We start from the raw sequence: 24,863 nt of genomic DNA on the forward strand, positions 1-24,863 counted from the left end.
ATAAGACTCGATGAGTTGGACAAAGACGCTTTATGTTTGTGATGTATTAAATAATGATTGAATCCACGTCTCGGTATAGAGATTGATGATGCACTTTAAGTAAGCTTATAAGGTTTCATAGTGTAAACCCTACAGGTGGATTTTTATCCGACACATGAATTAAGTTAAGCGACAATCTTGAAGATCTATTGTTACTCAAATAAATTGTTAGTAATTTGTTTGATGTAAATAGCATCTGTAATCTTAACGTGGGAAACATAAATTATTATGTAATGGAATTGTAAGATTAATAAGGAGTTCAATCATGAATTTTTAGTGGTATAATTTGTGATTAATTATAATGAGAATATACTGGTCCTGTATGAATTCTTATTATAATTAGTAGCCTTGTTAATTTTATTCTTGCGGTCCCTGCTGTGCCTTAATTGTTTGGACTATACATGAATTATGTGTTTTAAATAAATGATAGATTAGTTTTTAATTAAATTTTATTTAATTAAAAATAGATAATCTAATTTATTTAAAATGAGCATTTTAAGGGAAAGAGTTTCTTAGAAAGCAGTCTTCTTCCCATCGAAGAGAGATATATTAGAAACAGAAAAGAGAGTAAGAAATACCCTAGCTATTGTTTTTCTGCCCACTCAGAAATCATAGTCCGGAAATTGATAAGGTAAACAGCAGAAGATTGTAGGAGATTGTGGGCGTTTTCAGCAGAGAAAAAGGTCAGTCTTTTACATATGGTTTTGGCTTGCCTCCATACTTGTTTCATCATGATTTGTTTCCGCTGCGTAAATCATGGTTTCTATCAAGGAGATCCTAATTTTAAATATGTAACAAAGTTCCATAATCACTTCAATCCACATTTAAAAATTGTATTTCTTTGTAATATGGGAGAAAACTTTATCTTTCTTTCTTATAAATTTCATTTGGGAGTGATTTAAAAATAAATAAATAAAAGCCCTTCTAAATATTAAAAAAAAAATACTTTCTTATAAAAATTAATTAAGTGGATGGTAAAGTCAAATTGGAAATAGCTTCATATTTTTTGCTTTAACCGAAAATTAAAATCAAAATTAAAGTAATAATTTTTAAGGGGTAATGTTGATGTTATAAAAGTTTTATTAAACATGAAAGAACTTATTTAAACAAAAATAGAATTATAAAATTCTTATAAGAAATAGCATTTTTATGACTTCTATATGAAACCTTTTTTAAAAGTTATAAGTTTAAAAAAAAATAATTAAATAAGTATAAAAACTTTTATTCAACTTAATTTTAGTTATTTTTTAACTATTAAGGGCCAATCCAAATAAAATTTAAATACATTTGAAAATCACTTTTAAAAATCCAAAAAAAAAAAATCACTTAAAAATAATTTCTGGACATTTTTTAAAAATTTACGTTTAAATAATATTTTTTATGGATAAAAACATTACAAATAAAAAACATTTTAATCACAATCAAACTTTTCTAATAGAACATGATATTTTATCATGTCCAAAGAAATTGGAATGACCAAAAGTTATCAAATCAAGATATATCTATTATGGACATGGCATTGGGAGGCTTAGCATTGTACCGGTCTGTTTAATGAGTTGTTCATATTGAAATTATTAAGGTTGAAACAGGAGCACAACATCAAATTCTCTTTCCATAATCAAAGATCACCATGGCAAATTCCACCATAGCATATCTCAAAGATTATTCAATCCAAGAAATTGGCATTAATAATCCCAGACACAATATTCTACAACTTTACATTATTCTTTTTATCTTAATTGAGCAGAAAATAAATCATGAAAGCTGAATAATACGAATATTCAATGAAATCTTTGGCATGTTATTTATTTGCAACTTCAACATGGTGGCATGTCAGATGAAGGAGGCAGCATTCGAGCTTCTGGGTGTTTACCATTTTTCACTATGAACGCTATTTCCATGCCCCAAGTTAGATGGCGTTCTACATGGTAGTGCAGGAACCACACTCCTACAACAAAGAAAATATACAACATTACACCTAACTTAATTGTAATATTAAGAAAAATTATTTCCTTGGTATGCAGGTTGGTAGTTTCAAGGGTTTTTTTTTTTTTTTTTTTTTTTTTTTTAATAGAGGACCTAAGTGCTTGCAACATACCAGGGTTGGATGCCTCAAATCTGATTGCAGCCCAAGCATTCGCAGGAACAAAGACGGTATTCTGAAAGGGAGGATCCACCAAATTATAGCTCAAAGAGTCCCTATTTTCATCGAGATTCCCAAATCCCCATCCAACAACATAGAAACTGTGTCCATGGAGATGTATAGGGTGAAATGTCCCTGCAACCAAGTTTGTCCCTTGAAAAACAATCTCCACTGTGGAGTTATACTCGAGCACCCTTACTTCTGTTCCGGTGCTTGGCAACTGATAGAGTAATGGAAGATAATCAGCTGTAAAATCGAACACCGTGGTGGAACGCTAGGAAATTTATCTCCATATACACCACTAATGTTATAATAGTAAGCTTCCAGTATGTCAATTGTAGGGGTATGGAAGGTTAAGTTATTTATACTTGTGGCGAACAACGTCCCATGGGCCTCTTCACATGAATTATTGACACATGGGTACGAATTTATAGAAATAGTGTAAATCAGTTTAGTACTCGTGCTCAATGGGACATTGCAAGGATGTTTCGCATCTGCTAAGCTTCGGAGGCCGGCCATGACCTGAACCGATGCATTTGTGTCATTGTATGCAGGAAAATGAGGCAAGGAGGGAGGTGAAGATGGAGTGTAGTATCCCATGTATTGTACAATAGCTGTCGTGGTTATGTTATCATAATATCTATTACCAGCTACCAGGATATTGGCAAAAGTTTTAGCCGCCATGTAATAGTGATTCGGGCGTTGGTTAGCTTCTAGTAAGACATCGAAGGTTTGGCCAGGAAATATTGTGATATAATCTCATGTCAATGGTTTCATGTAGCTAGCATCTGTTCCAACCACTGTCATTTTATGCTTGGCAATGGAGAATAAGAGAGCCTCGTGCAAGGCAACATTGATTATGCGAAGTAGATAGGTCTTTCCATGATCCACCGTTAGCTTGAATGTGTCTGCAATTAGAAAGGGAAAGTTGTATACTTATGACTAGCTAAAAGAAAAAGAAAAAGTTTCCATAGTTCAAAATTATATTTGGACTAGCCTTTTCTCATGTGTTAAATCATGGCTCTACCATCCTCATAGATATATTCCTCTTTCTTAGCATTAAGCTTTAAATATGTTGATGTTAATAAGAAAAAAGTAATATGGTCAACATACAAGAAAAGGAAATCGTGTACAATTTTAAAATGGCAAATTAAACTTAATTTGTACCTAATTTTGAGCATGGAAGTAGATCACCGGGTTGTCCATTTATCAATAAAGAATTAGAGGCATTGGCATCAACTCCAGTTGCAAGCCCTTCATCTCGAACCTCATTCACATCTCTCTTCCACCATTCTCCTGCATTTCAACAACTTCAATAATTTTAGATTTTGCATTGCTGGTTAATTCATGATACGTAAATTAACATTTAAAAGTAATAACATTTATACCTAATATGATGAGAACTTTTGCGTTAGGTTTGTGAAAAGGATACTTTGTTCCATTCTTGGGATAGACAATTATAGCTCCATGAATGGTGGCTCGAGTCCAATCACTATGAGCATGCCACCATAGAGTGCCTTCCTCAAAGGAAAGGATGATCTTCTGTCTAAACTTTGACCCTGGCTGAATTGGGCATTGTGTGATATACTCAGGACCATCTGTCCATGGATATTTAGGCATGGTCACCCCATGCCTGCAAAACTATAATTGTACGTTAAGACTAGTACTAATTTTCAGACTAACAAAAGATGGCATACAACAACATATTATGATAGTAACAAGAGGCATCAACTGTATTTCAATGGAACTGAAGCAAAAAAAAGCCTAAAGTATTGTTTTAAATTTGGCTCTATTTGCAAAGCAATATATTGTAGCCTCATCTTAGAAATAAAAGAATGTATGCCATGCAAGCATGCTGCCTACGCTCTTTCTTTGAGACAAGCACAAGACCTACCAGTGAATGGTGATGTTTTCTTTTCCCTTGTTATAAACATCGACAATGATCGTCTCTCCTTTCATTGCATATATAGTTGGTCCCGGTAATTGTCCATTTACTGTTAAGATGTTCTTGGTGCTACAAAGCCTTGTATATGAAGCTTCCCTCACCTGCAACCAATTAAAAGTTAACCATGCAACCTCATCCCAAAAGAAATATTACATGCATGAATGGTTGCATCAATCCATTAACACATGTGTATAACCAACACTACAACAAAAATAATTTATGGTGTCACTATTTATGGTGTCACTTTTAAAATAATGACACCATATGACTTAAAATTCATAAAGGTGACACATCATATAAAAATTTTTAATTAGGATAGATGATATTAATTTTAAGTTTAGTGTCAATTTTAAAAAAGTGACACCATATAAAATAAAAATTTTTAAATATTTAACTAAATGGGCCCACTTTGAGAATAATGATACTATATATAAAAAAAAAAAAAAAACTCATTGTTTCCACATTCCCACAATCCAAAAAAATCTCATTCCATAACCCATAACCATAACTTTCTTCTACCTCTCTTCTCACACCCATAGTTCACACACAACTGCTCTTCTCTACTTTGTGGACTCTCAGGTAACCCAAAATCTCTTAGATCTATCATTTTTTTTTCTTTTTTTTTATTAATGCCAAAATCTTTATTGGCACAACTGATTTACATTCATTGATTTGGTATATTTGTAATGTAGATTGTGTAAATAGTGTTTTTTTTATTGAGTTGCAGGAAAGTAAAAATTAGGTTTAACATTCCACCATATCTTTTGTTTCATTGTTAAATCCATAAACCCCAAAACGAATGAAAATAAGATAAATGAATGATTTTTCAATATCTTTTATACTCAAAATGAGGGATAAACATTTTACAGTATGAAATTTTCTTTTAATCTTACAAGAAATTTCTTTTGATGAGATTTTTTGTTTGTTTTCTAGGAATATTATAGTATATTGTGATGAGAATATGTATCGGTGATATTTGAAAAAGAATTTTTTAGAAAATTATTCTCAATATTGTCATCTCCCACAAAAGGAAAAATGAAATAGTTTCCATATCATGTTGGAGTTGGTTTAGAATGATGGAATTAACAATGAGAAATTAATTTTATTTTCTATTTATTAATGTAAATGAATTGTTTTTTAAAATTTAAATAGGAATGAAAATTTTTATGATTATAAAAATGATCAAATCTCATATTTTGATTTTTTTTTTTTTTTAATTCTTTTACATGGTATTATGGTTAATATCTCATCTTGTCCTATTCATATTTTTTTTTAATTCTTAAAATATGTTTTTTGTTTTTTATTTTTACCTTCTTTTCTTATTGCTTTTATATGCGTTCACCAAAATTTAGAGTAATTTGAGATTGATGATGAAATTTCCCTTTCAAGGTTAAAAAATTTCTATAAAATCCTTTTATTACATAAATTTCCTTCCATAAAACTTTTTTTAAAAAAAAAAAGATATTTTATAATTTTCTTTTGATTTTCTATGAAATTTCCTTTAATTTGTTTATTTTCTAAGAATATTATAATATGTTGTGATGAAGATATTGGTTGGTAATATTTGGAAAATAATTTTTGAGAAAATTATTCTCAATATTGTCATCTCCCTCAAAAGGATTCTAAAAATTTGTTTTATTTTTGTCTTCTTTTCTTATTGTTTTTATATGCATTGACCAAATTTTGGAGTAATTTGAGATTGATGATGAAATTTTCCTTTCAAGGTTAGGAAATTTCTATAAAATCCTTTAATTACAAAACATTTTCCAATCCCTTCCATAAAACTCTTCATTTTCTTCATTTTTCTTTTTTCTGAAAAAGATATTTGATAATTTATTGATCTAAAGAATATCAAAAGTAAAATTTAAAATATTGAATATCTTTTCCTTTGATGTTTTTAATCTTTTATTATTTTTATTTGAACATATTTTTCATATCCGGATTTTTTATTAATTATTTTAATTAGAAAAAATAAATATTAATTGGAGTTATGACTGAAAAATTAATAATTTTTATGAAAGGTTCTTTAATTCTTTCTCATACTAATTTTTCTCTTAACATTTTTTAATAATAAATTAAGTTTTTTTGTCTTATATACATAATCTTCAAGTTTGTTATAATATCATGTCCTCTCATATTAGTAGTTGAAAACATTTTTATATTCTGTTACTAAAATTTTATTTTATATAATTGAGATGAAATTTAATGGACATTGTTATTTCACAAAATGAACATTAAAAAAATATTGAAATTAAAAAAATCCTTCCAAGAAATAAAAAAATATATAAAAAGAATTAAATGTTAAAAATGATTTTTAAAAGCACAATGAATTATAAAAAAATAAATTTAAAAAGTGCAGACTTTAAGTGGAAGATTACTATTTTCTAAAATTTTATATTTATTTTTTGATTTTCTAGTTTTGCTTTATTTTTTATTTTCTTGAATTTTTTTTATTTGAGTTCAAATGTGACTGCTTTGTTATGAGATTCATTAAAGAGATAATTATTGATTCTATAATTGTTGTATTAAAGGTTTTACTCATTTAATGAATTGTACTTAGTTTCATACTTCCAATTATTATGATATTAATGTTATTCTCATTTGATTTCAGTTTTATGATTAAAATAAAAAAACCATACTCTCAGGTATAATTTGATGAAATTAGAGGAGAATTAACTTCTTTTGTGTTATAACTAATCATGAATCGTATTGATAAATCATGATCATGCATGGTGAGTCCCTTAGTTGTTATATGAATTTTCCATTGGTATTGTATAACATTACTTATTATTTACAAACTATTTTTATATCAAAATGGGAAAAAGAAAAAAGAAAACATTAGTACTTAGATTTGTTTATTTTTTATAACATCAATTAATTTTTATTTTCAATAAAACTCTAAATCTCATTAAACTATGAAATGCAGGTATACACTCTTGGGAAGACATTATGAAGAATAAAAAGAAAGGAGAAAGAAACAACAACATTTTGGGTTTTTAGATGTGACTCTTATGCCATACATTATAGGACATCAATGTTACTTTATTTGGTATTGAGAATTTTGGGTTTTTGGATGCAACTCTTGTGTCATTTTATGATTAGTTGGTTTTATGCATATGAAATGCAAGTATACATGAATGTTGGAATGCTTAACATTTCTAAATCATATTTTAATATGTATTCACTTTTCTTTTTTAGTTTCGGTGGATTTGATGTACTATCATTTTGTAAATATTTGATATACAAATATCACTGGATGATGTAATGTATTACAGGTTAATCCATAAGCATTACGAAAATATAAGTTAAATGTGATATGATTATTATATTTATGGACAAAATATACACAAGTTGATCTTATTTGTTAATAAGCATTACAAAAATCAACAGGCTAATTAATAAAAAACAACCATATCTTCCATAATCATTTACAATGATGTGACACCATAACTCAAAGGTGATGCATTTAACGTGACACCATAACTAAAAGGTGATGCATTTAATATGACACCTTATATATCTAAATATATGGTGTTGCTTCTGAATGTGTCACCATTTATCTGCTTTGGTGTCGCTTCCAAATACGTCACCAATTGGTACCCTCTATGGTGTCAGTGGATAAGGTGACACTATGTTGTAGCGACACCCTATGTTTATAGTGACTCATTATAAATGTCACCATATCTCTTTTTTCTTGTTGTGCAATTAGAAATTGATAGCATGCATGAACAACTCAACGACACCCATAGCATGCATGAATGACTCAACGACAGCAGGGTAAGGGTCACACGATTGAAACTGAGAGTCATACCACTCCCTAAGTATCATGATTAGAAGGTGATATTAAGGCCAAAATCATATATAGTATTTAGCACAAAAGTAAGCCCACGGGTTGCAGCTTGGCAATGAATGCCACCACCAAAAACTAGAAACGCTAAAATTTGCAAGAGGAAAACCTTCATGATCAACCGCATTTCTTTGGAATAAAAGCCTCTTCCCTTGTCCTAAACACAACTCCAATTTTCTTGCTATTTCTAATGGCACGACTTCTGCTGTACTTCTTTCATATATGATTCATTATATAGTCATGATAATTCTCGCGGGATACAATACTTCCTCTCCACGTGTCAATATAATAATGATATTTGATCACTCACCAAATTAAAATAATGCAAATGCCTGAAGAGAGCTAACAATTGTGAAAATTTCTTACAAGTTACTTACACGTTATTTTAGACTAAATTTAAAATATTAATTCTTTCACAAGTCTTTTATTGATTATTTCAAGAAATGTTAGGTAAGACATGAAAGTTTTGACCTCAGCATATATGAAAACTGTTTTTCTTATACAACTACTTTTAAGAATTATTTTTTAAGAATATTATTTATCAAACCCTTATTATTAGTCTTACTTGTTTTCGTGTTACTTAAGAAAATTAGTCATGATCATTGTTTTCGTCTAAATGGGACAAAGTTGTTTCCCAATTTTTTTGAAACTTGTGAATTGAGATTATAAAAGACAAGGTGATAAACTAATTTGGTATTTCAGAATTTTTTTATAAAAAACACAAAAATATATTTTATAAAAAGTTGAAAATAGGATACCAACAACCCCATGTATATTGCGAATCACTTAAAACATCTATTGGGATTCATAGTATCTTTTTTCTCAACAAAAAGCAATTTAATAATAATAATAAATAATTATAGATTAAAAAAAACATTTTTTAAAACAAATGCAATCTATAATTTATTTGTTAGTATGATATATATATCTTGATTAAAATGGTTTTAGTTGGCTTACAAAAACTATTATCTAAAAAAAAAAAAAGTAAAATAAGAAATAATCCAAACTTCCATGTTTGGTTTATTGTACCATATATATATTTTTAAATTATTTATAAACAGGAAAAAATGATGAATAAATTTTAAGACCCTAAGGTTATGTTTGGTTACTAAAAAGTATAAAAGAAAGAAAAAAAATGCTAAGAAAAATGATTTTATCATGTTTGGTTGTCCTATAAAATGTTCCAAAGAAAATTAAATATAATTAAAATTAGTTAGAAACTAATGCATTTTAAAATTATTTAATTTTTATATTGATGAGTTAAAATAAATAAAATGAGTTTGAAGTAGCAAATAAAAATAATTTATCATCTTTAAAATGAGTTTGGTTACTAAAATAATTTTTTTTTTTTCCATTGCATTTTCCCTCAAATTTTCCGAAAACCAAACATAACCTAAAAATTTGATGAAGTTAATTTAAACTTTTTTTATTTTTTCATTTTTTTTTCTCATATTTCCTTTTAAACTTTTGGAATAAATTCCCTACTATTTGTGGAGCTTTAATATAATTTTTTTCTCTATATGATACATATTTATGCAATATTTGGTTGAATTATTTTGAGCTTATATTTTTACCTTAACAAAAAACTTTTCTTGAAAATGATAATTATTTTCGCCTTATTTTAGAACATAGTTTTTCAAATATATTAATTGTGAGGCTTGAAAATCAAAGACACCGTGATTATTTCACTTGTCAAACCTAAGAGCCCAACACATCAATGACCTTAACTAACAAATCCAATAAGTAATTAGTTAACAATTTCCTCAAATTGATTCATAACAATGATTAGAGCACAAATGAAAAATATATATAAATTTCTAATCCAAAACTAATTAAAAATATCTAAATAATAATAATTTTCAATTATCATCCCTGTAGGGAATTAAACCGAATTCCCAACCCATGAGGAACAAAAAAAAAATTAGAGAAAACAAACGCCAAAGAAAAAAAACAATCACACGCACAAGACAGTATTTACGTGGTTCGGCAATTTGCCTACATCCACGGAGTTGCAGGGATATCACTATTATCAAGGAAGAATACAGAGTACAACATGACGGCTACAATATTCTCTATATATATATAACACGGCAACCCTACCACACTAAAAAACCCTAATTCCAAAAGGTGGTTCCACAATGGGCTAAACGGGCCCAACAGGCCTCAATAAATCTCCCATTAAAAGGCCATGCAATATTATTCGGGTCGGGTTGTCAAACCGGATCAAACAAAACTAGGCTCCACAAAGCCCAACAAATCTCCCACTTGGAGACTAGTTCAATCACCAACATCAAACCGCTATCCTCCAAGAAACAATCCCTCATCCCTGCAACTCATCCTCCTGTTCTCAAGCTAGAAGACCAATTGAAGTTGTGCACAACTTCAACTTCTCAATAGTGACACCCTTAGTCAACATGTTTGCTGGGTTCTTAGATCCACAAATCTTCTCAAGTATTACCAGTTTATCTTCAACAAGGTAACGGATAAAGTGGTATTTTGTTTGTATATGCTTCGACTTTGAATGAAAAGCCGAATTTTTGGCAAGAAAAATTACACTCTGACTGTCACTGTGTAGAATGCCCATCTCCTGCTTCTTACCCAATTCATCTAAGAAACCATGTAGCCAAATCATCTCCTTTCCAGCTTCAATTGCTGCAACATACTCAGCTTCTGTAGTAGACAAAGTAACAATCTTCTGGAGATTTGAAACCCATGATATAGTTGTACCACCTAGAGTAAAAACAAACCCAGTAGTACTCTTTCTACTATCAATATCACCAGCAAAATCAGCATCTACATAACCCTGCAATTTCAAACTTGCACCTATGAAGCAAAGACATGTATCTAATGAACCCTTTAGATATCTTAGAATCCACTTGATTGCCTCCCAATGCTGCTTTCCAGGCCTACTCATGAATCTGCTCACAACTCCCACTGCATGTGCAATGTCTGGCCTTGTACACACCATAGCATACATCAAGCTACCAATAGCTGAGGCATAGGGCACCTTGCTCATATGGTCCCTCTCTTCTTCTGTCTTCGGTGACTGTTCTTTGCTTAGTTTGAAATGGCTCCCCAAGGGTGTGCTCACTGGTTTAGCTTCATTCATGTTGAACCTACTGAGAACTTTCTTCACATACTCTGATTGTGAAAGCTTCAATGTACCATTAGTTTTATCTCTAATGATTCTCATACCAAGGATTTGCTTTGCAGCTCCCAAATCCTTCATTGCAAATTGTTTGGACAATTGCTTCTTCAGATTATTAATCTTTTCAATGTCAGACCCTGCAATAAGCATATCATCCACATACAACAGTAATATGATGTAAGAATTGTCAAAAGACTTAACATAACAACAGTGATCAGCTTCACATCTCTTGAACCCAATTCTATGCATAAAACTGTCAAACTTCTTGTACCACTGTCTAGGAGCTTGTTTAAGGCCATACAAGCTCTTTCTTAGTTTGCAGACTAAACTCTCTTGTCCCTGAACAATGAACCCTTCTAGCTGAATCATGTAAAGGTCTTCCTCCAAGTCACCATGAGGGAATGCTGTCTTCACATCTAATTGTTCAAGATGTAAGTTTTCTGAAGCCACCATTCCAAGTACAAGTCTAATTGTTGACATCTTCACAACTGGAGAAAATATCTCTGTGTTGTCAATGCCCTCCTTCTGCTGGAACCCTTTAACAACTAATCTGGCCTTGTAACATTTGCTACCATCATGCTCATTCTTTATTCTGTATACCCACTTGTTGTGCAAAGCCTTCTTTTCTACTGGCAATTCAATTAGTTCCCATGTCTGATTCCCCAACAGGGAATCCATCTCATCCTTCATGGCTAACTCCCACTTGCTTGAATTCTCATCTTGCAAGGCTTCATCATAACACTCTGGCTCACTACCATCAGTCAACAGGAGATAATTTAAAACAGGTGAATAACGCTGCGGAGGTCTAATGTTCCTAGAAGATCTGCGAACTTCAGCTACAGGTGTACTCAAATCTACCTGTGAATTTACATTCTCCTTATCTTCTTCACCCCCTTTTTGGACAGTACTTTCAGTCAATTCATCTAAGTTGACAAACTTAGATTTCTTTTTATCTATCTCTGTAACATCTAACACTACAGTTGACCTGTCCTTGTACATAACCTGTTCATTAAATATCACATTTCTACTTCTGATGATTTTCCTGTTTTGTTCATCCCAAAACCTATAGCCAAATTTCTCATCACTATAGCCAATGAAAAAACATTTTTTTGACTTTGCATCAAGTTTACTACGAGCATCAGAATCAATATGAACATAAGAAACACAACCAAAAACTTTTAAATGTGAAAACTTCACCTCTTTACCGCTCCAAACCTCCTCAGGAAGTCTGAACTCCATGGGAACTGATGGTCCTCGGTTTATCAGGTAAGCTGCAGTGCTAACAGTATCAGCCCAAAAAGTTTTTGGTAGTCCAGCATGCAACCTCATACTTCTAGCACGCTCATTGAGAGTTTTGTTCATGCGCTTAGCCACACCATTCTGCTGTGGTGTCCCAGGAATGGTCTTCTCCATCCTAATTCCCTGTGCAAGACAATACTCACTGAACCCTCCATCTATGTACTCTCCTCCATTATCTGACCTCAAACATTTTACTTTCAAACCTGTTTCTGTCTCAACCATGGCCTTCCACTTCTTAAAAGTTTCAAATACGTCAGATTTATTTTTCAGAAAATAAACCCATACCTTTCTACTTGAGTCATCAATAAAAGTGATGTAGTACCTTGAACCTCCTAGGGATGCAACCGGAGAAGGCCCCCACAAATCAGTGTGTACTAGTTCCAATTTTTCAGCCTTCAGTGTCCTGCCAGTTTTCAAGAAGCTCACATTTTTTTGCTTTCCTAAGATGCAACTTTCACACATGTCAAAATCAATGGACTTCAATTCTGGTAGTTTTCCTTTTGACAGCAACATCTTCATCCCTTTCTCACTCATGTGACCAAGTCTGCGTTGCCATAGGCTTGTATCAGTACTTGCATCAGCAACTGCAATTGTGTCTCTTGGACATGAGGTCATATACAGAGTACCAGTCTTCTTTCCACGAGCCAATACCCTAGCTCCCTTTGTAACCTTCCAAGTACCACCAACAAATACTATTGCATGTCCTTCATCATCAAGTTGTCCAACAGAAATCAGATTTCTCCTGAGGTCAGGAATATGTCGAACCTTCTCCAGTAACCAAACAGACCCATTGAGCAAAGATATCCGGACGTCTCCCAGACCCACAACATCCAAGGCTGAACCATCAGCCAAATACACCTTACCAAAATCACCTGCAACATAATTCTGTATTATTTCTCAATGTGGAGTGGTATGAAACGAAGCTCTTGAATCCAAAACCCAATCATCAAGTGGACTGTCTACTGCAAGAAGTAATGCATCTTGTACCTCTTCTGTTACAGCATTAGCAGAATCATCTTCATTCTTCTTCTTAGGGCTTTTGCATTGCCTTTTAAAGTGACCTGTTTTCCCACAATTCCAGCATTGTACTTGTTGGCCTGATCTAGATTTGCTTCTATTCCGATTAGAATTTCTGGAATTTGATCTACCCTGATTTGAATTTCTGTTATTACCTCTACCTCTTGTCTCAAGGTTTAGGGCATAACCAGATCCTGAGGTTTCACCTGCATCTCTTCGGCGAATCTCCTCAGCCAGAATTAAATCTCGTATATCATTGTACTTGAGCTTTTCCTTTCCCGTAGAATTGCTTACTGCCATCCTCATTGCCTCCCAACTGTTTGGCAAAGAAGCCAAGACGATCAGAGCACGAATCTCATCATCAAAATCAATTTCTACAGACGACAATTGATTTGTGATTGTATTAAATTCATTCAGATGTTGTGCTACTGATGCATTCTCTGCCATCTTCAAATTAAACAATTTCTTCATCAGATGCACCTTATTGTTTGCTGACGGCTTTTCATACATACCGGACAAAGCCTTCATCAAATCTGCTGTGGTCTTCTCCTTTACAACATTATGTGCATCAGACCTAGACAGAGTTAACCTAATAACTCCTAGAACCTGTCTGTCAAGAAGCGCCCATTCCTCAGCCTTCATACTCTCAGGTTTTGTCCCCAAAAGAGGTAGATGCAATTTCCTCCCATAGAGATAATCTTCAATCTGCATCCTCCAATATGCAAAGTCTGTGCCATCAAACTTTTCTATTCCAGACGTCTTTCCTGCTTCCTCTGCCATTGCTCCCACTCAAACCTAACCCTAGGCTCTGATACCAGTTGTGGGGAATTAAACCGAATTCCCAACCCGTGAGGAACAAAAAAAAATTAGAGAAAACAAACGCCAAAGAAAAAAAACAATCACACGCACAAGACAGTATTTACATGGTTCGGCAATTTGCCTACATCCACGGAGTTGCAGGGATATCACTATTATCAGGGAAGAATACATAGTACAACATGACGGCTACAATATTCTCTCTATATATATAACACGGCAACCCTACCACACTAAAAAACCCTAATTCCAAAAGGTGGTTCCACAATGGGCTAAACGGGCCCAACAGGCCTCAATAAATCTCCCATTAAAAGGCCATGCAATATTATTCGGGTCGGGTTGTCAAACCGGATCAAACAAAACTAGGCTCCACAAAGCCCAACAATCCCAAATACTTTAAAGAGTTTTAGAAATCAATACTAAATTCAATTTTAATTTAAAACTCCTAAATAATTAATTGTGCAACAGATTTTAAAAGAAACACCCCTCATATCTCAATTTTCCTTTATTAATATCACTTGTACTTAAAAAGTGAAACAATAAATAAGAGTGAACTTAAAACTCAAGTAGGAAAAATAGTTCAATGAGAAGGATCAAGTATAGTACAAAGTTAAATTCTATGAGATATCACATCTTTATAAAAATTAAAAAAAAATTAAAAAAATATTGATAAATAGGAGTTCATTTAATTCAATAAATAAATTCATTTTCTTCAAAAAAAAAATTACACAATTTCAATTTAAAGATAGAACTAAATTATATTTAAAACAATTATAAACAAATTTTAAAAAAATTATATAAACAAATATTTTACTGTGACTTATGCCCAGAATCGGCAGCCTCACTTTGCCCAGAATATGGCGAGTATTTATCGGCTCCTTTTTTTTTTTTTTTTGCCTATTTTCCTTTCCCCATTTTTTGGTGCAGCCTGCTCACATCCACCTTGGTCAACGCGCGGTTGGTGCAGCCCACTCACAGCCACTTTGGTCAACCCTCACATTTTTTCTTTAGCCGTTGCAACGCACTCACAGCCACAGCCCACTCACAGATACTTTGGTTAACCCATGGTCAAACCTGGCTACCACTATCCTAAGATGATATATATATATATATATATATATATATGTTCAATTTAAATTTGTCAAGGTTTATTATTAAAAACAATAATTCTAATTATTTTATTTAATTGATTAATAAAAATATAAAAATCAACATTATAATTTTTTTAACAAGTCTTTTTTATATCATTTATATGATAACTAAATATAAAAAATATAAATATTAAAAAATCATATATGCATCATCATTTATTTTATATTATTGAATTCATTTAAATTAAATAAATTATAGTTTTAATATTAAATATATCATCATTTATCTCATTAATTCTATTTTAAAAAATAACTATCGCTTCACTTTTAAATTTTTTATATTTATCCTTCAATTTTGAATGTCTTTATTTTAAAATATTAAAAATATAAATTTATTCAAAAAATATTAAAATATAAAAAATTAATAATAAAGTTCTAATATTTTATAAATTAAAATTAATTTGATAAGAATATAGGGATGGGTGATGTTTGCTTTGAAACCATTATGAGATGTAAGTTGACATTGAAAGATGTAAGACATGTTTTAGATTTACGCCTTAATCGAATGTCTGGATTTGCCTTGGATAAGCAAGGTTATGAAAGCCACTTTGGCAAAGGCAAATGGAAGCACACTAAGGGCTCATTGGTAGTTGCAAAAAGAGAAGTATGTTGCACTTTGTATAAGACCCTAGGAAAAGTTTGTAATGATGAGTTATATGTTATAGAGGGTACTTCCTTGGAGTTGTGACATAAAAGGTTTGGGGCATATGAGTGAGAAAGGATTGCAAGTTTTGGCAAGAAAGTTCTTAATTCCCTTGGCCAAAAATGAATTCTTATCTTCTTGTGATTGTTGTTTGGATAGAAAATAACATAGGGTTTCCTTTTGTAGCAAATCTAAGAAGTTAAAGAAGTTAGAGTTGGTACACTCTCATGTTTGTGGCTCCTTGGATGTGGAAACTCTTAGAGGAAATGGATACTTTGTCACCTTTATTGATGATGCTATGATGAAGGTATGGATTTATTTGCTCAATTCAAAAGATCAAGTCTTTTAGTATTTTTTATAGTTTCATGCCATGGTTGATAGAGAGATTGGAAAGAAATTAATGGAGGTGAGTACACCTCAAGAAAGTTTGAAACTTACTACATTAAGAATGGTATAAGGCATGAGAAAACACTCCCTAGCACTCCACAACATAATGATATGGTTGAAAGGATGAAATCACATCATCATTGAGAGGGATAGGTGTGTACTGAAGATTGCAAAGTTGTTTAAGGTGTTTTGGGGTGAAGTTGCTCAAATTGCCTAATATTTGATAAACAAATCTCCATAAAGTCTATTGAACTTTGAGGTTCCACAGAAGGTGTGGACAGGAAGAGATGTTTCCTATTCTTACTTGAGGGTCTTTTAGTGTAAAACTTTTGTGCACGTTCCCAAAGAACAAAGATCCAAACTTGATAATAAGGCAATTTCACATGTCTTTAATGGGTATGGTGATGAAAAGTTTGGATTTAGGTTGTGGTATCCAACGAAGAAGAAATTGGTGAAAGGTAGAGATGTGGTCTTCCAAGAGAATGAAACCTTAGGAGATTTTGACAAAGCTAATCAATCCAAAGGTACAAGTGATGACTTTATTGAGTTAGTACCTATTCATCCATCATTAGAACTGCCCAAAAATGAAGAAAAAATTGATGAGCTACCAAGAGATGATAGTGCAAGTGATATACTTGTACAAGAGCTAGTTGAGCATGAGGAACAGGGGAGCAATCACTTCATTAAGAGGATTTGGCACCTCAGGCTAGGAGTTCTACTAGAAAGCACCATCCCTCTATTAAATATCCTTCTTCTAAATACATTTTAGTAACTGATGAGAAAGAACCACTAAGTTTTCAAGAAGCTAAGTCTCATGAAGATAGTAAGTATTAGTTGAAAACTGTGCAAGATGAGATATATTCCTTATTTAAAAAAAAACAAAAAAATGAAACCTATGAGTTGGTAGAACATTCTAAAGGAAGAAAATCATTGAAAAACAATGGGTGTTCAAGTCGTTGATGGATACTTGAAGAAAATCCAGCCAACTTGAAGAAGATTCACACAAACAAGAATGCCTTAAACATGTTTGACAAATGTTGTTCCCAAGTAGCAGCTTCAATTGTGCATTGGCACAACAAGTTTGAACTCCATTGTGATGGGGTTATAGGTTGGCATTCCTCTCTCATGTGTTGGAAGGGAAGATCATTTGGGCTAAATTTGTCCAACCCGTGAGCTCATGTTTTAGGTTATTTTATATTTGGGTATTTTCTAAGCCCAAATATATATAGCACTGGAGCTTTGGTATATTACAAAAAAAAGTGATCGAGAAAAAGAAAGAAAATTAGGGTTTTTTTCTAGGCATTGTTCTAGGGCTCAAAGATGAAGTTTTAGTTCTTTCATCAACCTTTTTGGGGAAGTTCATATGCCATGATTTCTTCCTGATCTTTTTCATTTCATTGTTTTAAGGGGTGGTGGATTCCCACATCAATGAACTGATGAAGAAGGCATGCATTGTTGCATAGAGGAGACCACCAAGTTGCTGATTGAAGCAACACGCATCAGCCATTGAAGATACCATCAACATGTGTCAGCCATTGAAGACACCATCAGCACGCATCAGGTTTAAAGAGATACATCACTGAACTTTGAAGAGGATTTTGAGGTAAGTTGCTGACTTTTCTTTTTTTTAGTTTTTTATTTCATCATCTTCTTCTCATTATGCACCTTTTGAATATGAGATTTTACCATGCTTGGGTGTGGATATTGGAGGCCATACAGATTGTTGAATCTGATTGAGATATGCTTCTCTTTTTAATTGTGAATTCATATTGAAAATTGGATCATGATGTGTTCTCCTTTTAGTTGTGATTTCATGTGGAAATTTGTTTGTGATGCTCTCTATCTTTGGTCGTGAATGCATTAGCATTGTTAGCAATTTAGTTTCTATTAATCTTTGTTAGAATCTCAAATCATTTTTCTTAAAATCTTCTCATGTTCACCGCCTAATTCAAGCCTTTGGAGACCACATGAAATAAGGCTTTGTGTGAAATTAATTTTTTGATTTTGTTTTCTTTGCTTTGATCTCATTTTGGTTGTTTGGTTTTGTGATGATCAACTTGTTCACTTGCAGCCATGATACCACTATGAACAAACACACATCAGCCACACTTTCACTCTCATCACACACAACTCAGCATGTTTCACTCACTTTTTGCACACACCACTTTGTTTCCTAAGGAATTTTCTTCTTTTGGTTGTGTGATTTTATGTGATTATTTGTATTTGTTAGTGATTTCAAAATGCTTATTAATCTACCTTTCTAAAAATCAATTTTCAATTTTTCAAATTCATCTTAGACATTGTTAGGTTATGAAAATTCATTTTTCAAAATCATGCAACCACTTTATTTCGGTATGCATGCTTACTTTGGTTTTCAATGATTTTCACTATTCTTACACTTAATGAAATTCATAACTCTAAAATAATGGAGTAATTAATGGCCTTCATGAGCTTCATCATGATTATTGAGGTTTAGGGAAGTGTGGATTAATTCATGAAAATTAAATCAGGCCTTGGTGAAGCCCTACATTCTAAGTTTCCAAAACAACCCCTTTGGCTATGAGTTTCTGGCCTTCAAGATATTAAATTGAGTTTGGAAACTTTAGAAATTATCAAAAAAAATCTTTTTCATGCTTGGATGACTTTTTTAAACTTCTTAAAAGTGTTGGAGAAATTTTATTTTGAACAAAAATCAATTTCCAAGCTAATAAATAAAATCAGTTTTTTCAAAATGTCCATATTCAGTTCATTTTTTGTTACATGACATGTTTCTATAAAATTAAATTGTTTTGAGAGGTTTTAAATTTATTTTGATATTTTTCTCATATTTTAGACTTCCCAAATGGAATTTTAGGCTTTTATTTCACTCAAAAACAATTTTCCATGTATGAGAACTAAACACATCTTTTTGTGTATTATGCTAATTCCAATCTGTAAATGTTGAATGTTTAATTAAAATTTTTACTTGATAAATATATATTTTTAATCTCCTAAATATTTTTCATGTAATGTAGACATCTCAAATAAGTTGTACAATTTTTAGTTTGATTTTATCACACTCTTAAGATAGTTTTTAAAATTCATCTTTGCATATAATCATATTCTGTGCTATTTTGAATGATCAAATGTTTGATTAAATATGAGATATATGGTGTATAATTAGGATTCTTGGACACTTGGGTTCTATTTCAAACTCATTAAGAATGATGGAAAAATTATTTTATTTTATTTTATTTAATATCACCTCTAGCTATTTTTTACGGATTTATTTTGTGCATGTGTATGTTATGTCTTGTTTTATGCGTGACCCTAAGTTTAATCAAACATGGGATAATTTGAGTATAATTAAATTTCTTGGGCACTTGGGTTTATTCAAAACTCTTCAAGGATGATGTACAATTTTATTTTATTTTTGATGAAATATCACTTCCAAATATTTTTTACAGATTTATTTTTGCATGCCACTGTTTTATGACCGTTGTGTAATTTGTATGTTTTTATTTATTCAACCTCTTTCCACGTATGTTTTAATTTCTAAGGCATCACAACTCTTCTCAAGATCATCACCATCAAAACTTTGTGGAGGTAAACCGAGGTATACACCAATGGATGACAAAGAAGCTAGCATAGATAATGTCTTTCTCTAAATTAAAATGTGGAGCAACACGAGTGCTCCCCATTACTAGCATACCTTGAAATAAACTTTCTAGCTCTTCAACATTAGCCAATGGCCTACTCAAAAAATATTTTGTTTTTGGATAGTTCTATTATTCATTATTTCAACTCATTAGTTATACTTATATAATATAAAAGGTAGAAGAAAATATAAAATTTACATCTTCGCTCACCTTCGCATAGTTTTCCCACCTCTCATTGGGCCAATTGAATGTTCCTGTTGATGCATCATAACCGTGTCTTGTTGCCTCAATCAATCTCTTCCTTATTAAATATTGTTTTTTCATATAATCCCACCATTCCTACATTGTTTAATATTAAAACCAACTCCTATTCACTTCTTCATTTCTTTTATAATCCTAGCCCATGCAATAGGTTCAATGTTCCTCTCTAAAGCCCATATTTGCTTTTTAGAGACAAATCTCAATAAAATTTTTCCTAATCGTAGGATCACTCCAATTTGCTCTTGGTTGTGACACATCTACAAAATAATGCTAATTAGAGAGATTGAAATAATATTTATAATACTCTAAGATAAGCTAATAAAAAGGGAAATTGAAATTTAAACATCAAGCATGTTAATATAATTTAAACACTTAAAAAACATGAGGATATTCCAAATTTTTAAACACATTTTTATTCCAAAAGGCATCATAGAAATGCATTTGAATACTTTTTGAAAACTATTTTTTATATACTTGAAAGGGCATGTTTCAACCACTTTTTATATTATTTCAATATTAATATAATTAGTATAAACCTAGAAATGTTCCCAGTGATCTGACCTTTCCACAAAAAGCCTATTTTCGACTCCAACAAATCACAAGTTTCCATTAATTTTTTTCATTTAAAAAAACCCTAAAAAATAAATTAAATAAGGAAAAAAAAGTGTACCAAAAGTTGTACCCACCAAGCCTTTTGTATAAAATTGGAGACTAAAAATGAAGACTTTAGGGTGGTAGTGGTGCAGTGGTGATTCATCAACGAGCTGTCAATCAACACTTTTGATCTCATGTTTGGTACCCTCCTTAAGCTAAAGACACACCCTAAGGCCTTTGAATGCTAGAAATATTTATAGAAAAAATTCAAGATATTGGTTCCATACTATTTTCTCACCAAATCTCAATTAATAGACCAATAACTAAAAAATTAGCCTTGAACCAAAGTATTAGTTAAGTTATGAGAAAAAATTTAGAAAAAATTTAAGCATATAAAATAATAATCCCACTGTGCGACTCATGGTAGCTTAGCTTTAAAGGCGTATCAATAAAATTTATACCTTAAATACTATTACTAAAGTAGCCAAGCTACTATAGCATAGTGGTTCTAGGATCGTTCACTGGGAAGGGTTTTCGCAAACACAAGTGATATTCAAATTAGGAAAATAGGTGATTTTCTTATGGATGTTAGCTTTAAAAGAAGATGAAAATGTTTTAGAAAGATTTAAACTAATTTAAGCTAACATTAAAGACTAAAATGAAAGGGTGTAAAAACAAGTTTCTCAAAGATAGGATAGCTATGCTCTGACTCTTATGCAAATTGGAAATCTCAGGATAGGCTCCTCGCGTTGGGGTTGCAACTATGGTGATGCTTGCTTCCCGAACCGGTATGGATTTAGCAAATCAAGTTTTAATCCTTTAAAATGGCAAAACAGATGGTAGTGGATTTTATCAATGGTTATTCACCTTAGACTTCCTTTGAATGGCTCGTAAGAGATAACTAATGGTCTAAAGCCAAAAGCTTACCAAATATTGGCAACTCAAAGTCATTCCCGGTGATAAACTCACCTTTCAATGGCCATTGAAATTGGTTCTAACAGATTAATGCAAAACTTGGAATTGAAAACCTCACCTTCCAATAGCTCGTAGGAGATAACTAATGGATAGAAATCCAAAAGCTTATCAAGTATTGGCCATTGGAAGTTGTCCAAAGGAAATAAAAACCAAACTTTCCATTAATGAACCATTAATGAAAAACGACTACCTTACCTTCCGGGTGCGAGAAATTTCCATGGGATTGCATCCAAGCCATCACATAACATCCATACTTTGAGAAACTTAAAGGTTTTAGCCAACCATCCTCTGAGGAAAAGTCCTCAGAGGCTGTTTGGCTTCTAAGAAAATGAGAAAGAAAAGAGAAAAGAAGAAAAACAGAGCTTTATATTATTCTAAGCTAATGTACAGAGGATCGATCACCCCATTCATCCATTTTCCAATCTCCCCTTTTGGAGGTGTTGTGCACCTCTATATATAGCAAAATTACAAGATAAAGCCTTATGATGGCTGAATACAAGGTTACAAAAGGAATTTACATGAGAAAATATCAAGCTACAAATATCTGAGAAGTCGGTGGTGCGTGCGTGGAGAAACAGAGGAAATTCGGCATTTTCGCAATGTGCCTAAATCCTCCTTGCGAAATTTCGCAAGGAGAAATTCACCTTGCGAAATTTTCACAAGATTTGATGCAGTTGTCTTCCGAAGGCCATATCTTCCTCATTTCAGCTCCAAATTGTACACGGTTTGAAGCGTTGGATTCTTGACTTCCTGAGCTTTGAAATGGTATATAGCATGTAGAAAATGGACTTCGGGAAGTGCTCCAAAAGTTCGAAAGAAGACTGCAGCTGCTGTCCTCTGTTTTCCTCTTCACTTTGCTTGTTTTTCCTCTTTGCATTCTCTTTGCTTGTGCTCGTGTTTCCACTTGAAATTCAAGCCTGTAAACTTCCAAAATCCTTGCTTTAACTTGTCTAATTAGCTCCTCCATCATTTGGCATGCTTGAATTGATTCATAAGCTGATAAAAACATGTAAACTTGCCACAAAATGGTTAAAACCAATTACTAAGGACCTTAATGAATTAATTGGGTTAAATGAATATGATTACTACACAAAGGTGCTTAAAACCATTATAATTAGGTCTACAAAATAGCACTTTTTGGTAGTAATCACCCACTTACAAAAGAATGACCTCAAAATATAAAATAATGGGTCAGATATGAAATGTACATATGATCATATTTTTTATTAAGTATTAATTCAACAAGGGTTCAATAAAATTTATGAGGATACCTTTTGGGTTTTAAATATGATGTAAATTGTATTTAACCCTAATAATGATATCTTCCACTAAAAATTTTAGTTAAAGTGGGCAATCATGCAAATAAAGAGGAGGAGAGAATTTGAAATTTGGGTTTCAAGCAAGGCTCCAAATTCATTCATAATCTTTAAAGATGTTTCTAATATTTATTTATGCTTGCATACTTGCATTGGACTTTGGGAGTTCAAAACCCAAAATGACATCAATCTTTAAACCACAATCATGATTCCTATGCCCTAATAAACAAAAATGTCATACAATTCTATCTAACATTTGTTATTTCCACATTAAAATTAAGTGGGTGGCCCACTAACCTAGTATTTAGGCAATTAAAAGAATACCCAATATCTTTAAACTGTTATAAAGATATTTACCCTTGATGGAGTGGGTAAATTATAATAATTTTAATATTATTATTTAGAATAAAAACAATTATTCGAATAACACGGTTAGAACGGTTTTTGAACGTGTATTCTTGGCCCTCTTCTCCTATCAATAAGATATATATACAAAAACCTCTTCATGTGCGGTGTGTGTTCTCTTCCATCAATTACAGAAAACAATTCTGTGTATTAAGGTTTGATAAGGAGAAGAAGAGATCAAGGATTTAAGATCTATAAACTGAAGGGAAATCTCTCATGGTTGTGTGTTCTTCAAACGGTATGTAATTTATTTTTTAATTAATGTTTTTATTATTTTATTATCAGAGATAAGTTTGAATTCAATGATATGGATTATTGTGTGTTAATTTTCGTATTAAATCTCAACAATTGGTATCAGAGCAAGGTTGAATTTAAATATTCAGAATCATTGTTTTATAAAGATTAAATTTTGAGATTTATCTTTGATTAATTCGTCTCACTAAAATGAATAAAAAAAAATTAATTAAACAAAGTAAAGACCAGCCTCAACGCGTAGAAGGAAGATTTTTATTTTTCCTTGCAACGCTGACTGGATCAATGCCGGTGAGGGGCGCTGGTTTGGCGTCAGTCTGGTGGCCGTTTTCAAGCCCCATTGCTGGCCATTTTCAGGCGCCATTTCAGGCGCCATTGCTGGTCGTTTGGTTTGTCAGCCCCTTAGTTACTTGATTCAGACCCGGAGAATTAGGCCTCATGGGTAGACCTTGCACCCTTAAGAGCCTAGGCGGAAAGCAAGGAAAGCTTGGAGGTTTGGTGGTTCAAACCTCAGGAGCTAAGTGTGGGGATCGCGGACAAGTCAAGCGCGCACTCCAGATAGGTGTTACCGAAGGATCCGGACATGTCTGCCCAGGGAAGTTGAATCGTCCTCCTCTCCCATCCGGCGACAGGGGTGCCGGATGTGAGATATCCAGAAAGGTAGAATGTCGGCCAGACAGGCGCCGGATATGAGATATCCGGATGGAATGAGGGATTCCCGTCCGAGTGGAATGAGGGATTCCTGTCCAGGTGGAATGAGAGATTCCCGTCCGGGTGGAATGAGATGATTATTAAAGATACTATTTCCTTGATTTTTTTTTTTAACTCAAATAAAAGAATTAATTTCATCTTGTGAAATTTTATCCAAATGACAATTGATAAATGTGAGGTTAACTAATTTAGATAGTTGCCAAAGTAACCTAAATTAGTGAGCCTTGTATTTATTGAATTGCATAAAAGAATAAAGGGAGACTTGTAAAATTCTTA

At 32.2% G+C, this 24,863-nt stretch overlaps 1 pseudogene; it reads right to left on the reverse strand.

The window, feature by feature from the left end:
- Positions 1 to 1,792: 1,792 nt before the first annotated feature.
- Positions 1,793 to 24,217, reverse strand: LOC117905603 (annotated as a pseudogene).
- Between the last annotated feature and the right edge of the window lie 646 nt (positions 24,218 to 24,863).

The sequence above is a fragment of the Vitis riparia genome, chromosome 18 (assembly GCF_004353265.1).
Source record: "Vitis riparia cultivar Riparia Gloire de Montpellier isolate 1030 chromosome 18, EGFV_Vit.rip_1.0, whole genome shotgun sequence".
NCBI classification, from domain to species: Eukaryota; Viridiplantae; Streptophyta; class Magnoliopsida; order Vitales; family Vitaceae; genus Vitis; species Vitis riparia.